This window comes from Microcaecilia unicolor, chromosome 2 (genome assembly GCF_901765095.1).
Source record: "Microcaecilia unicolor chromosome 2, aMicUni1.1, whole genome shotgun sequence".
Lineage (NCBI taxonomy): Eukaryota > Metazoa > Chordata > Amphibia > Gymnophiona > Siphonopidae > Microcaecilia > Microcaecilia unicolor.
In genome coordinates, this window is record NC_044032.1 from 100,393,813 (window position 1) to 100,406,526 (window position 12,714).

Sequence of the window (12,714 nt, forward strand, 5' to 3'; positions counted from 1 at the left end):
ATTTCCTGTGAGTTATGTTGACCTGACTTGGTTGTGACAAGGTTGTTTGCCAACAATATTTTCACTGAGCAAATATCAAAATTCATACTTTGACCCAATATAAGAGCGTACATTATTTTTACTTATGGACATGAAATACCTCAGCGATTTACTGAAACATGTTCATAAACTAACCGATCCTTTCAATAAACTGCTAAATCGGCTCAGTGTATTAGAAATTCAGCATATTTAGGGGTCTGTTTACAAAGCAGCGCTAGCGGCTGTCTATGCGTAATGCCAACACGGCTGATTCAAAGTGAATGGACCGCCGCTAGCACTGTTTAGTAAACCGGAGCATTACAGACTGACCCCCCCCCCCAAAAAAAAAAAGCATTTTTGAAAACCTTTACTGCATTAGTATCTTATTACCAATTCATAGCGGAGACAATGACATCTACAACTACCATTATTTTATTGACTGCATCCTGCAGACCATAGGTTGGGAACCACTGGTTTAGTGCATTGCACATAAAATAACATTTCTGCATGCATGAGACTTGTTTAGCATGAATTTTAGTGCAACAGCTCCTAAGCAAGTGGGTAGAGGACTGGAGAAGAAACATTTGTAATACTGTTGTATTCACCATGTCAGAATAGTATTGGTGATCTGTCAAAGAAGATAGCACTCCTATAAGGAAGAATTCTACAAATGGTGCTCAAAATTTGGTGCTAAGCGTAATTCTATAAAGAGCATGCACCTTTTATAGAACTGCGCTTAGTGCCGATTCCCACGCCTAACTTTGGGTGCCAGACTTATGCCTGCTGAAACCTAGTAGAAAATGCTGGCGCCCAAAGTTAGGTGCGCTGAGACAGTATTCTATAACTACACATGCAACTTTATGGAATGCCCCTCACATGTCCACTTTTGAGTTACATGCTAGTAGAGTTAGGCACCATGCCTTATAGAATAGTGCGCAGCCAAATTTTAATGGGTGCCAATTCACTTCAATAATTTGTTGTTAGCTCCCATTGGGGTGATTCTAGGTCAGCTGCCATCCAGGGCGGATCGCCGCTGCGCACCCCCCCCCCCCGGGTGCAGCGGCATTCGCCCCCCCCCCCCAGGGTGCAGCATGGCGCACCCCCCCCCCGGCGCAATGACACCCCCTCCCCGGTGCATCAAGCCCCCCCCCCTTGGGTGCATTCTTGGCTGCTGGAGGGTGCAGAGAGCAGCGGCGCGCCTGTCGGCTCCACTGGCTCCTACCTCCTTCTGCCCCGGAACAGGAAGTAACCTGTTCCGGGGCAGAGGGAGCAGGGAACCAGTGGAGCCGATAGGCACGCAGCTGCTCTCTGCACCCTCCAGCAGCGTGCACCCGGGGCGGACCGCCCCCACCGCCCCGCCCTTGCTAAGCCACTGGCTCCCAATTACTGACATTAATTGGCTCATTATCCAATTTGTGTGTGCACTGCAGGAGCATGCCCAAATTTTGGTGCAAAAATCTAGGTGCCATATACAGAATCTGGGGTAAAGTGACACATGCTGCGTAACCCTAGTAGCGCTTTAGAAATGTCAAGTAGTAGTAGTAGTAGTAGCATGCTGTTCCAAGCAAGACTGAAGAGCTCCTCTGATAATGCTACGGGTATCTCTTCCAGTTGAGGAATTCCGGAAACCAACTCAAGGATGACCGAGAACAAGAACTTTTAGAAGTAAAAACATATGCAAAACTAAGATACAGCATGAAAAGGTCTATGTCCTCCCCATTCTTGAGTGGTTGAAGAGTCATCCATATGACTTGAGTGCTGCCATATGCCAAACTACTGGAACACTAACTAGATGAGATCTAACGGGATGCAGAGAGCATATGCATTACAGGAGGATAAAAAGTGACAAATAGACTGTACTATGACTAGTCTAAAGCAATATTCCTGCTAAGCAGCTGGAAGCTGCATTCCTGCAAGTGGGGGTGGGGGTGCAAACATATCGTGCTTTCATTTGTGAGAGACAGGCGGAGGATTAAAAGCAAATTGAGAGCAAGCCTGTCTCTGGTGACTGAAAGCATGACATTTTTGGACCACCCCCTCCCCCACTGGAGGACTCCGGCCTTGCTTCCAGTAGTTTCATAAGAACGCTGGTCTAAGCATAAATGAGTACATAACATATTTTCTAATGGCTTTTCATTAAGACTGGAACATCTGTTATCCTCAGTTGGACGACAAACATTATGGGCACTGCATAACTTATGCTATATCTTCAGATTTGACATCATTAAATGAATGACATTTTTCAATGCAGAGGTGTCAACCAGACATATCTGTAAAAACTGTGGGTATGATTTACTCACAGGCTTTAAACATTAATTTTTGTACATATTTGTCCCCCAAGTAAAATTACACACATACTTTGGAAAATCTAAAAGTATCCACACAAGTCTACACCCCACCCATCACACCTCCAAGAACACTATCTCTACCTGTGGCTTAACTTTACGCATAGCTCTAGCAGTAGTCTTGTGGTACTACTGCCTGAGGAAGGCCTTCCATAACACTACAGCTCGAAGAAGCCATTTTAGCTGATGGAGCCACTAGGGGAAGGACTGAGTTGTTTATGTGGTCCTATTTGGTTCCTTACCTACCTGGGCACTGGCACTGACATAACTGCAAGTTCCGCCCTGATGTGTCTCTCCTGCCTACTTTGTAAATGGCCGGTTAGTGTCGATATTCACTGGCACTGCCCAACTAAGTGTCACTGAATACTGGCGGCTGGCCTGCAGATTGTGATTTAAGCAGGCAGGAACCTCTCCTTCCTGTTTAATTCAATTTGCAGTGTATAATCCAATCAAAGAAAAGGAGAAAGAACTCCATCAAACTAAATAGGAAACCAGAAAAGAAATAAGCAGGATCTCCAGAAGGCCCCAGAAAGGTGCACTGACAAAATGAAACCTAATCTTCTCTGGGCAAATCAATTGCCCAGGGAAGTCAAGAGAAAATAAATGAGTTTTAAGACTAGCACTAAATTGTCAATAGAAGAGTTCAGCTCTCAAGATGAGGAAAAGTTCATTGGGGGAGGGGGGGGGGGAATGGGATTGGGAGGAATGAAGAAGAAAGTGTTCAATTTGAGCCTTGCTCGTGACACAACAGGGACATCTAGTAGATGGTCTCTAAGGGCCAGATTTAGTAAATGGTGCTCAAATATAAGTACCGGGAAAAATTTGTGCTATGCACGATTCTATACAGGATGGTGCAGGTCGAGCGCTCGTTGTAGAATTGTGCTTAGAATGGATTCCTGGGCACAAAGACTTATGCCAGCTGAAACTTGGTGCAAATCCTAACGCACAAGTTGGGCACGCAACTCTTGTATTCTATAATGTTGTGTCTAAATATTTGGAATGCCCTGACCTGCCCATACCCCTCCCATAGCCATGCCCAATTTTGGGTTGCACATGGGAGGCTTTGGGCACTCAGGCAGATGCATACGTAAATCAAAATTAGTGCCAGTCAAGTGCCAATTAACTCCAATTAGTGTCAATACTTGGTTATTAGCACACAATTGACTAATGCAGTAACCTATTAGCATCAGAGCTCCACACCCATTCAAACATAACTACCATACTGGGTCAGACCAACCTCCATCTAGACCAGCATCCTTTTTCCAACAGTGGCCAAGCCAGGTCACAAGTACATGACAGAAACCCAAATAGTAGTAACATTCCATGCTACCAATCCCAGGGCAAGGAATGGTTTCCCTATGTCTGTCTCAATAGAAGACTATGGACTTTTCCTCCAGGAACTTGTCCAAACCTTTTTTAAACCCAGATAGACTAACCGCTGTTACCGCATCCTCCAGCAACAAGTTCCAGAGCTTAACTATTTGTTGAGTGAAAAAAATATTTCCCCCTATTTAAAAATAAGTCAATGTAACTTCCTTGAGTGTCCCCTGGGGTCAGTGAACAGAGTGAACAGGTGTGTGTGTGTGTGGGGGTGGGGGGGGGGGGGAGTACACCACTAGGTATGGAGGAGTGGCTGTTGGTCATACCTAGAAGTTTAAAGTGAATCCTGAATTTAATGGAGAGCCAATGATGCTGGAGGAATAAAAAGACAACATGATGGAAGTTGCATGTACAGCACAGAAGCCAGAGTGCTATATTTTGGACAGCCTACATCAATAGCTGGGTGAAACTGACACATTAGCCCAGTGTCCTCAATGTACTCCAATGACCTAAACTCAATATACAGTATATGTAAAGGACCATAATGCAGTCACCTATTAACATATATGTTGACTCAATATTAAAGCAACAGAATTAGCAAAGGGAAGCTATAAACAAAAACACAGCTGAACCTGATGCAAAATGACTGTGGTCTGCTGTTGTTGAAATCCAGTCAACCACAACATCATGTAGGACCTGAATGTTCTCCCCGGGGGCTCTTAAAGCATTCAACATAAAGAACACAAGTTCTTCGTAACATCCCCTGTGCCTTCCTTGATACCCAGCAATTCCCTGTATTATACCATAAAACTGCAGGACACATTTGTCCTTTTATGTGTTTTAATTTCTTTTCTTGTAAACATGCTGCCAAATCAAGAGTTTTGATACATGTTTCCTTGAAGGCAGCCTGGAGAGCCACACAGCAGCTGAAAAGGGCACAGATCGCATGCTGTCTGGACTGCATAACAAGCCATGGCCTCTTAACTATGAAAACTGACACTGAGACACATGTGTGCCACAATAAATCCATGCCCTTCACCAGCATACCTTCTGTTTTTTTTTTTTGCCATGCATATTTACTTTTAAAGAAACTTTCCCTGCTTTTAATTTTAACTGAATGTTACTTGATTGTGTCCCATTTATCCTACTGATAATATGCGTGCTAATCTGTTTTGTTCAAGGCTTAAAAAAAATGATTAAATAATGAAAAAAACAATCCCAGCTGTAAATAAGCATTTGATCCACATGTAGTTATACGGTTACTAAATCCAGCTGTTGCCTGTTTTAACTGTAAAATCCTTCACTCTCAAGTGCTCCAGACAAATTGCAGTCACATTTTCAGACATTTCCAAGTGCCTACAGAGTGACGCTGATGGACACAATGAATTCTAATCTCAGTGGCTAAATGGGTTGCTCAGATGGGCTAAGGGGTGGGAAGTGCACGGAGGGAAAAAAACAGAAGAAGAAGCATTAAAGCAACTACCTGTAGGACTTCAAAAAACGTAACTTCTTCTTGGTTCTCGGAGACAAACGAGGGACGATGGCTGCCAGAGGATCCCAGAATAAGGCCATGCAAAGGGCAGTGTGAACGCAGCTCCAAAAACCTGCTCCAGAGGGAAAATGGGGAAACCAAGGCAGAAGTCGCCTGCAGCAAGCATGGATCACTTGTAACTGTGGAAGGGAATTTCCTTGTGTTGTGGTATGCTCTGGCAAAAGGTCTACTCAGCTGAGAGCAAGCGCTAGAAGGGATAACCAGGATTTCCTGCTGTGTGACATCTGCCCTCTATATGAGTTTTTAGCCCCTGCAAGCCTGGCAGTTAGCACTGGGATACTCCTCTACAATAAGCCTACTAACAAATGCAAACATCACTCAATACAAAATACAGATATATCATTTAAGAAGCCTCTTCTAGTTACAAAAATAATATTTGTCTATCAATCACAGAAACAGATCATTTCATCACATTTCATCTATTTTGTTTGTAAGCCATGTGGAAACAATGTAAATTGGAAAATGTGGGCTATAAATGCCAAAATAAATAAAATACAATAAAATAAAATAAATTGAATTGTAGATGCATTATGCATGTAAAACAGAAACTTGGATAGCTCTCAGTCTCCAGCCCAGGAGCATCAGGACATAGCTTTGTGACCTAGTGCTCCCGGGCAGCTGGAATAACGCTGCTTGTGAGGTAACTCACAAACAGCATTATTCTTTTACCACAGGCTTCAGCAACCTGTGGTACTAAGATCCCGCAGGTTGCTGAATCTGATGGTAAAACAAGGTGTGGTACAAGGTGATTTTTTGCTGCACATTGATGAATTCCCTTCTTAGTTACTCTAGACCATCCTTCTCCTAGATCATCAGCTACTTGAATACTTTCTTCTTTGAGGGGCCCTTTTATTAAAGGCTTGCCATGCAGCAACCCAGATCTACTGCTGGCCCAACGCGGTTGCTGGCAGTAGTTCCACCTCAAGCATGCACCATTTCCGGCACTATGGAAAACCTGTAATTTCTAGTGCGGCGCTAACCCAGAAGTAATCCGGTTACTGTGGGAGCCCTTACTGCCATCTCAATGGGTGGTGGCAAGTGCTGCCCCCTGCATGGCCACGTGTTAATCATACCGAATGGCCATATCTTTTCTTATTTGTATGCCTCTTTCCATAGGACACCTATGATTCTGTATTTTCTAGATTCCCCCCCCCCAAAAAAAAAAATTATGGAAAGGGTATTCCTAAGTACCTCCCTCTTTTTCACAAATCCCAAAATGGATCATTTTCAGATTGTATTCAGTATTTTATCTGTAGCATAGCACTACTAATGCCCTGGTTTCAGTGCTGAGTGGATTCAACAAATCAGGCTCCCCCACCCCATTTTCTCATATACATCAGAGACATATGCTGGCTTTCATTCACTCTGTCAACTTTTGTTTAAAATTCAGTTTCTCAAACTCACTATTCCATTCACCCACTTTCAGGTTAAAATAAAATAAATATATTTATCCTTCTCTTCTAGGACAATGTAGTTCCGTACAATTGCAGTCAGTCTTGTTCAGACTGACTTTCACTGTAGTTTCTGCGGCACATCTCATAATAAACCGCAGTAGAACCTTGAGAAGAAAAAACAACAGCCACGTTCCTTTTTTTCAAAAAAGGAATTATGGGGTCCTTTTACTAAGCCGCGGTAATAACTGGCTTTAGCACACCTTTTTGTGGGTCTTTTGGCCACACGCTAAGCCATATTTACTGCAACTGTAAAAAAAAAGCTTTTTAAATATTATTTCATTAACAGCTATGTGTACTGTCACCTATTTAGAAGGCAGTGAGGTCTCCCACATTAACTGTGCATTCATTGGTTAGCACAGTCATGCCCACTCTCTGTCCCGGGCACACTTCCCCAAAAAGTAATCACAAAAAATTATTACTGCTTAGTTAACATGCATAGATGTAAAAACTAACATGGAATGCATTTGTATGCCCCACATTAGGCTATTTTTGCTGTGTTAAGCAGGTGTGAACACTTAACACAGCTTAGTAAAAAGTTCCCTATATTTTTTCTGCTCAGAGCTCATAATTTCAGATTTTTATAAATAGTTCTCACTTTCAGGCAGCTTCACACAAGCTGGATACTTTTGGGTTTAAGCCCCACAACTCATGTACTCACACTTTCACACAAAGATTTGGAGGGCTGCATTACACAGGTGGGTGCAATGGGAGTTTACATTGCCCTTATAAAGATGGGTGGATCTAGTCAACTAGGGTGGCATAAGGATAGTAAGCTACTTTTTATTTCAGGAGGTGCTTTGCCAGCCCTTGCCCTCTGTAGGCAAATTACATGCTAGTCAATCATTTTTTTATGTGTTCCATCCTAAGAGGGTCTTTCACTAAGCCGCAGTAGTGTTTTTAACTTGTGGTAGCAATCAGCTGGCGGTAAATGTCAAGGCGTCCTTAGGAATATAATGGGCATCTTGGCGTTTACCACCAGCTGATTTCTACTGTGAGCTAAAATTGCTACTTCGGCTTAGTAAAAGACCCCTAGGTCAATTAGTTCTGATGTACCACAAGGAGCCAGTCTGGAAAATGAGGGAGTGTTCCCTTATGTGGCTCACTGTCTGAAAATACAATCAACATAATAAGATTGAAAATAAAAACAAGAACAAACAAACACAACCTCGAAAATACAACTCTCACCCACTCCCCAGTAACACTGTTAGAATAATATACCTCAAGCACGGAGTACACCACCTTTTCTTTAAAAAGGCAGCAAATAAATCAAAATAAAATAAATAAATACAATAAAATAAAATAGAATTAAATTGTTACTACTCTGATAACACACCATAAATAAAGCCATGATTTCAATGATTCTCTAAACTTCAGAAAATAAAGACTAACTCGTAATGGTATGTTCTGACATCTTGTCGGGGGTCAGGTGCCACCATTTTGCAACATGGTAACAACCAGGGAAGGAAAACAATAGGGATTGCCCTTGTACTTTCACAATTTTAAGCACAGAAAGGGGGTGCGTCTAGGTACAGGGGGAAAGGTATTACCCAAAATATGAATTTCTTAGTAAGGGTGGAGTTAGGCAAATTGGAAGAGGAATTAATGGCAGACTCTTTTCTAAACTTTTGTCCCAGCCTGGGCTGAAGGGATCAACAATTAATTTAATTTTGGATTTCTGAGTGCAGGATGAGAAAATGTTTAGCATATTGGAGAATTTCAGGCTGCACCAGCCTTATCCCGGTGATGTCACTGGAATAGTTCAGTTTCTCTACCTCCTTCTGCTTGTAGGGAAAGGCAACCCATTAGTCTGGACTGGTCTAGCATGACTCAAGGAAAGGAAATCAACAGTTACGAATAAGTTTTACCTTTCAATATTCAAGCTGCTCAAAAAGACAAAGCTGAGCAGCCTTTAGCTTGGGAGTCACCCACTTGTGTCTCTGACCCTGTCTGTTGCTTGTTGAAGGCAAAAACCAGAATTGCTCGCCTGTAACAGATGTTTTCTATAGACAGCAAGATTGATAAGGAACATATCTCCCCAAGCGTTGTCTCACTTTCTGAGTTTAGAACCAGTTGAGGAGTTGATGAGACCACTGTTCTGTCCCAGCACCACTTGTGTGCTGTTTATGGGAAACATCTGTAACAGATGATTAACATGGCTTATCAATGTTTACATAATTGGTGTTAATGGTCTTATGGTTCCCATTTTAACATGGTAAATTACATCAGGAAAAAAACACACGGGTAAGCTTTTGTTGCTTCTCTTTAGGTTACAGTAACGTCATTGCCTTTATGTTCACCAAAGTCTCCTCACTTTGCATTTCTCAGAAGACCTAGCGGGTCTTTTACAAAGGCGCACTAGCATTTTTAGCATGCCCTGATTTGCGCATGCTAAATGCTAGAGATACCCATAGGAAAATATGGGTGTCTCTACCGTTTAACGCACACGCTAAAAATTCTGGCGGTGCCTTTGCAAAAGGGACCCCTAATGATTAAGGTTTTTGCATGCTTTCAGTCTTGGTAGCTGATGTGTGATATTAAATTAGATAAATAAATTGTACTGCACTCTGAGCACTGCAAACTCCTTATTATATACTCTCATCAGTATTGCCTCCAGTGCTATGTTTTCTCAAACTCTGATTCCCTTTTCACTGTCTGCAATGGCCTGGATTCTGGCCCTGAATGGATGAATAGCTTGCTCCCCCCCCCCCCCCCCCCAAAAAAAAAAAAAAATGAACAGAATACAACAGGTTTTAAGGACATTCAGATAAGATTGAATGACTTTGACGACACAGGGTAATTAAAAGCAGAATCTCCTTGGAAACAAAGCACTTACCAGAAAAGACATGTTTGGTAAACTTCAGTTATTGATATTTTAGTTCTTAGGCATTTATTTTCTTATGTGTTTTAAATAAATAAAATAAATAATGAGACACTTGACTGCTATGTTTAGAAATGACGACATATCATCCTTTCTTTTGAGGGAAACTATTGCTTCTCGTTTTTAAATATTATACAACACCAATATTAAAATGTAGAGAAAATGCAACAACTAGCTTTTGTCACAAGTCTATAATAATTTAACTGATTTTTGAAAACAAAATTAGTAAAAAGGAACATGAACACACATGATAAAACTACTGAAAAACATTTTGTTGTATCTTTATTAATAGAATTCCTTTATTCAGCAATGTATTGTTTGTTTACAGTGAAAGAGCAACAGGCAAAGAATAGGAGAACAGCAGGAAGGACAATTATCATAGGTATTTATTTGAATAAATAATAATTTAGGAGGTGTTATGATTGGGGTCATAACCCCTCTCAAACTTACCTTTTTCCTGGTGGTCAGCTTAGCTGGCTTCTGTTTCGTTTGTCTGTCCTGAGCTGGCTCTCTCTCTCTGTGCTGGCAGCTTCCAGCAGCATGACTCTAATGGTCTTACTTTACTGCAGCTGTGGGTGTTGCCTGAGTTGCTCTACCTCTCTTTGGGTGTACTGGCTTCAAGTGCTTCACGGTGCTGCATTGGTATGGGTTAGGCCTCTATGGGTTTCAGTGTGCTCTCTGGGTCAGTGTGCTGTTGCCTGGGGCTAGGGAGTGTGACATCATCGGGGAGGGCCTTGATAATGAAGTGGTGTTCTTTCCTTCAAGGCTAAGGTCCAGGTTAGTGTTAGTGCAGTGTGCACTGGTGTCTGTGTGTTTAGCTTTCCTGCTTTTCCCTTGTGGTTCCCCTGCTTTTCCCTCTTGGTTTTGGAAGCACTGTGTTGTGTCTAGCTTGCTAGGGTAGTGCTTAGGAAGCACCTTGATAGTTTGTGTCTAGCTTGCCAGAGTAGTGCTTTGGAAGCACCTTGTTAGTTTTGTGTCTAGCTTGCTAGAGTAGTGCTTAGGAAGCTTGTTAGTTTTGTGTTTAGCTTGTTAGTATAGGGCTTAGGAAGTCCTTTTGTCAGTTTACTGTTAGGAACACTTCTGCTGGTTTAGGGCTTGGGAGCACTCAGGTCAGTTTAGGTTTAGGAGTACTTCTGTTTCCAGTCCTGGTCCCTCCAGTATCTGGTAAGTCCTGCCGGCCACTCGAACCCAAGGGCTCAACCCTTGGGGGGGTAGTGGCCAAGCGCAGGTGAAGCTATACGGACCAGTCCAGTGTGCTCCAGTCCAGTGTGTTCCAGTCCGGTGTGTGTTCCAGTCCTGTGCCCTCCAGTGTTCCAGTCCTGTGTCCTCCAGTCCGGGGGATTCCAGTCCGTGTGTTCCGGCTCGCTGGGCGGTGCCTGCAGTCCCTGCTGGTGCCGGTGTGCTTGCCCAGCGTTGGTTGGTGGGTTTTGCCTGCTGCTGTCACTCCTTGTCAGCAGCCCAAGGACTCACGTTTGATCCAGAGCCCGGCCCCGCAGGCTCTGAACCTGAGAACCTGACAGGAGGTAGCAGGGGACAATCATGGGGTAGGTGTGTGTGTGCTCTCTGACTTGGGGGAGGTGTTGGTTAGGTGGAGGATGTGATGGGATGAAAGTGGAATGAGGGCAGGGGGATTATTATGAGGGTTGGAAAGAATGGATCTAAGGATCAGCTTCCTCCTTCCTTCCTTTTTTTTGAGTGGGCCAAGTTACTTGCTCTTATTTGAATGGGGTAGAGAAAGAACATTAGAACATAAGTGTTGCCATACTGGGACAGACTGAAGGTCCATCAAACCCAGTATCCTATTTCCAACAGTGGCCAATCCAAGTCAGAAGTACATGGCAAGACCCCTAAAAAAGTAAAATAGATCTTATGCTGCTTATTCTAGAAATAAGTAGTAGGTTTTCCCCATGTCCATCTTAATAATGGCTTATGGACGTTTATTTTAGGAAATTACCCAGACCTTTTTCAAACCCTGCTAAGCTAACTGCTTTTACCACCCTTGCAATGAATTCCAGAGTTTAATTACATGCTGAGTGAAGAAATATTATCTCCAATTTGTTTTAAATTTACTACTTAATAGTTCTAGTCCTAGTATTTTTGGAAAGAGTAAACAAGCGATTCACATCTACCCGTTCCACTCCACTTAGGGCCCTGTTTATTAAGCTGTGTTGTAGGTGCACAAACGTTAGTGTAGTGGGCTTTGATCCTGGAGACTTGGGTTCGATTCCTACTGCAGCTCCTTGTGACCTTGGGCAACTCAATTAACCTTCCATTGCCCCAGGTACAAATAAAACTTAGATTGTGAGCCCTCTAGGGACAGAGAAAATACCTGCATATAATGTATACAGCACTGCGTACATCTAGTAGCACTATAGAAATGATTAGTAGTAATAAGTTTAAGGGCCTTGTTTACTAAGGCACGTTAGTGTTTTTAACGCTCTTACAATTAGCACATGCGCTAACTGTGTAGGCACCTATAGGGATATTGTAGGCGCCTATACTGATAATGCATGTACATGGTTAACACGCGTTAAAAATGCTACTGTGCCTATAATGCAGCTTAGTAATAGTAGTAAGAGCCCTAGCCGCTTTAGCCTTTCCTCACAGGGAAGTCGCCCTATCCCCTTTATCATTTTTGTTGACCTTCTCTGTACCTTTTCTAATTTTGCTATAACTTTTCGGAGATGTGGTGACCAAAATTGCACATAGTATTTGAGGTGCAGTCGCACCATGGAGCGATATAAAGGCATTAAAACATTCTCATTTTTGTTTTCCATTCTTTTCCAAATAGTTCCTAACATTCTATTTACTTTCTTAGACTCCAATGCACATTGACCAGAGGGTTTCAATGTATCATGAATGATGACACCTAGATCCTTTTTTCTGGGCAGTGACTCCTAATGTGAAACCTTTTATCATGTAGTTATAGTCTGGGTTCCTCTTTCCCACATGCATCACTTTGCACTTGCTCATATTAAACGTCATCTGCCATTTGGATGCCCAGTCTCCTCTTGCAATTTTTCACAATCCTTCTGTGATTTAACAAATTTGAATAACTTTGTGTCATCAGCAGATTTAATTACCTAACTTGTTATTCCCATTTCTTGATAGTGCTGGGCTGAGAGATGGTGGTAAGATGGCAAAAAG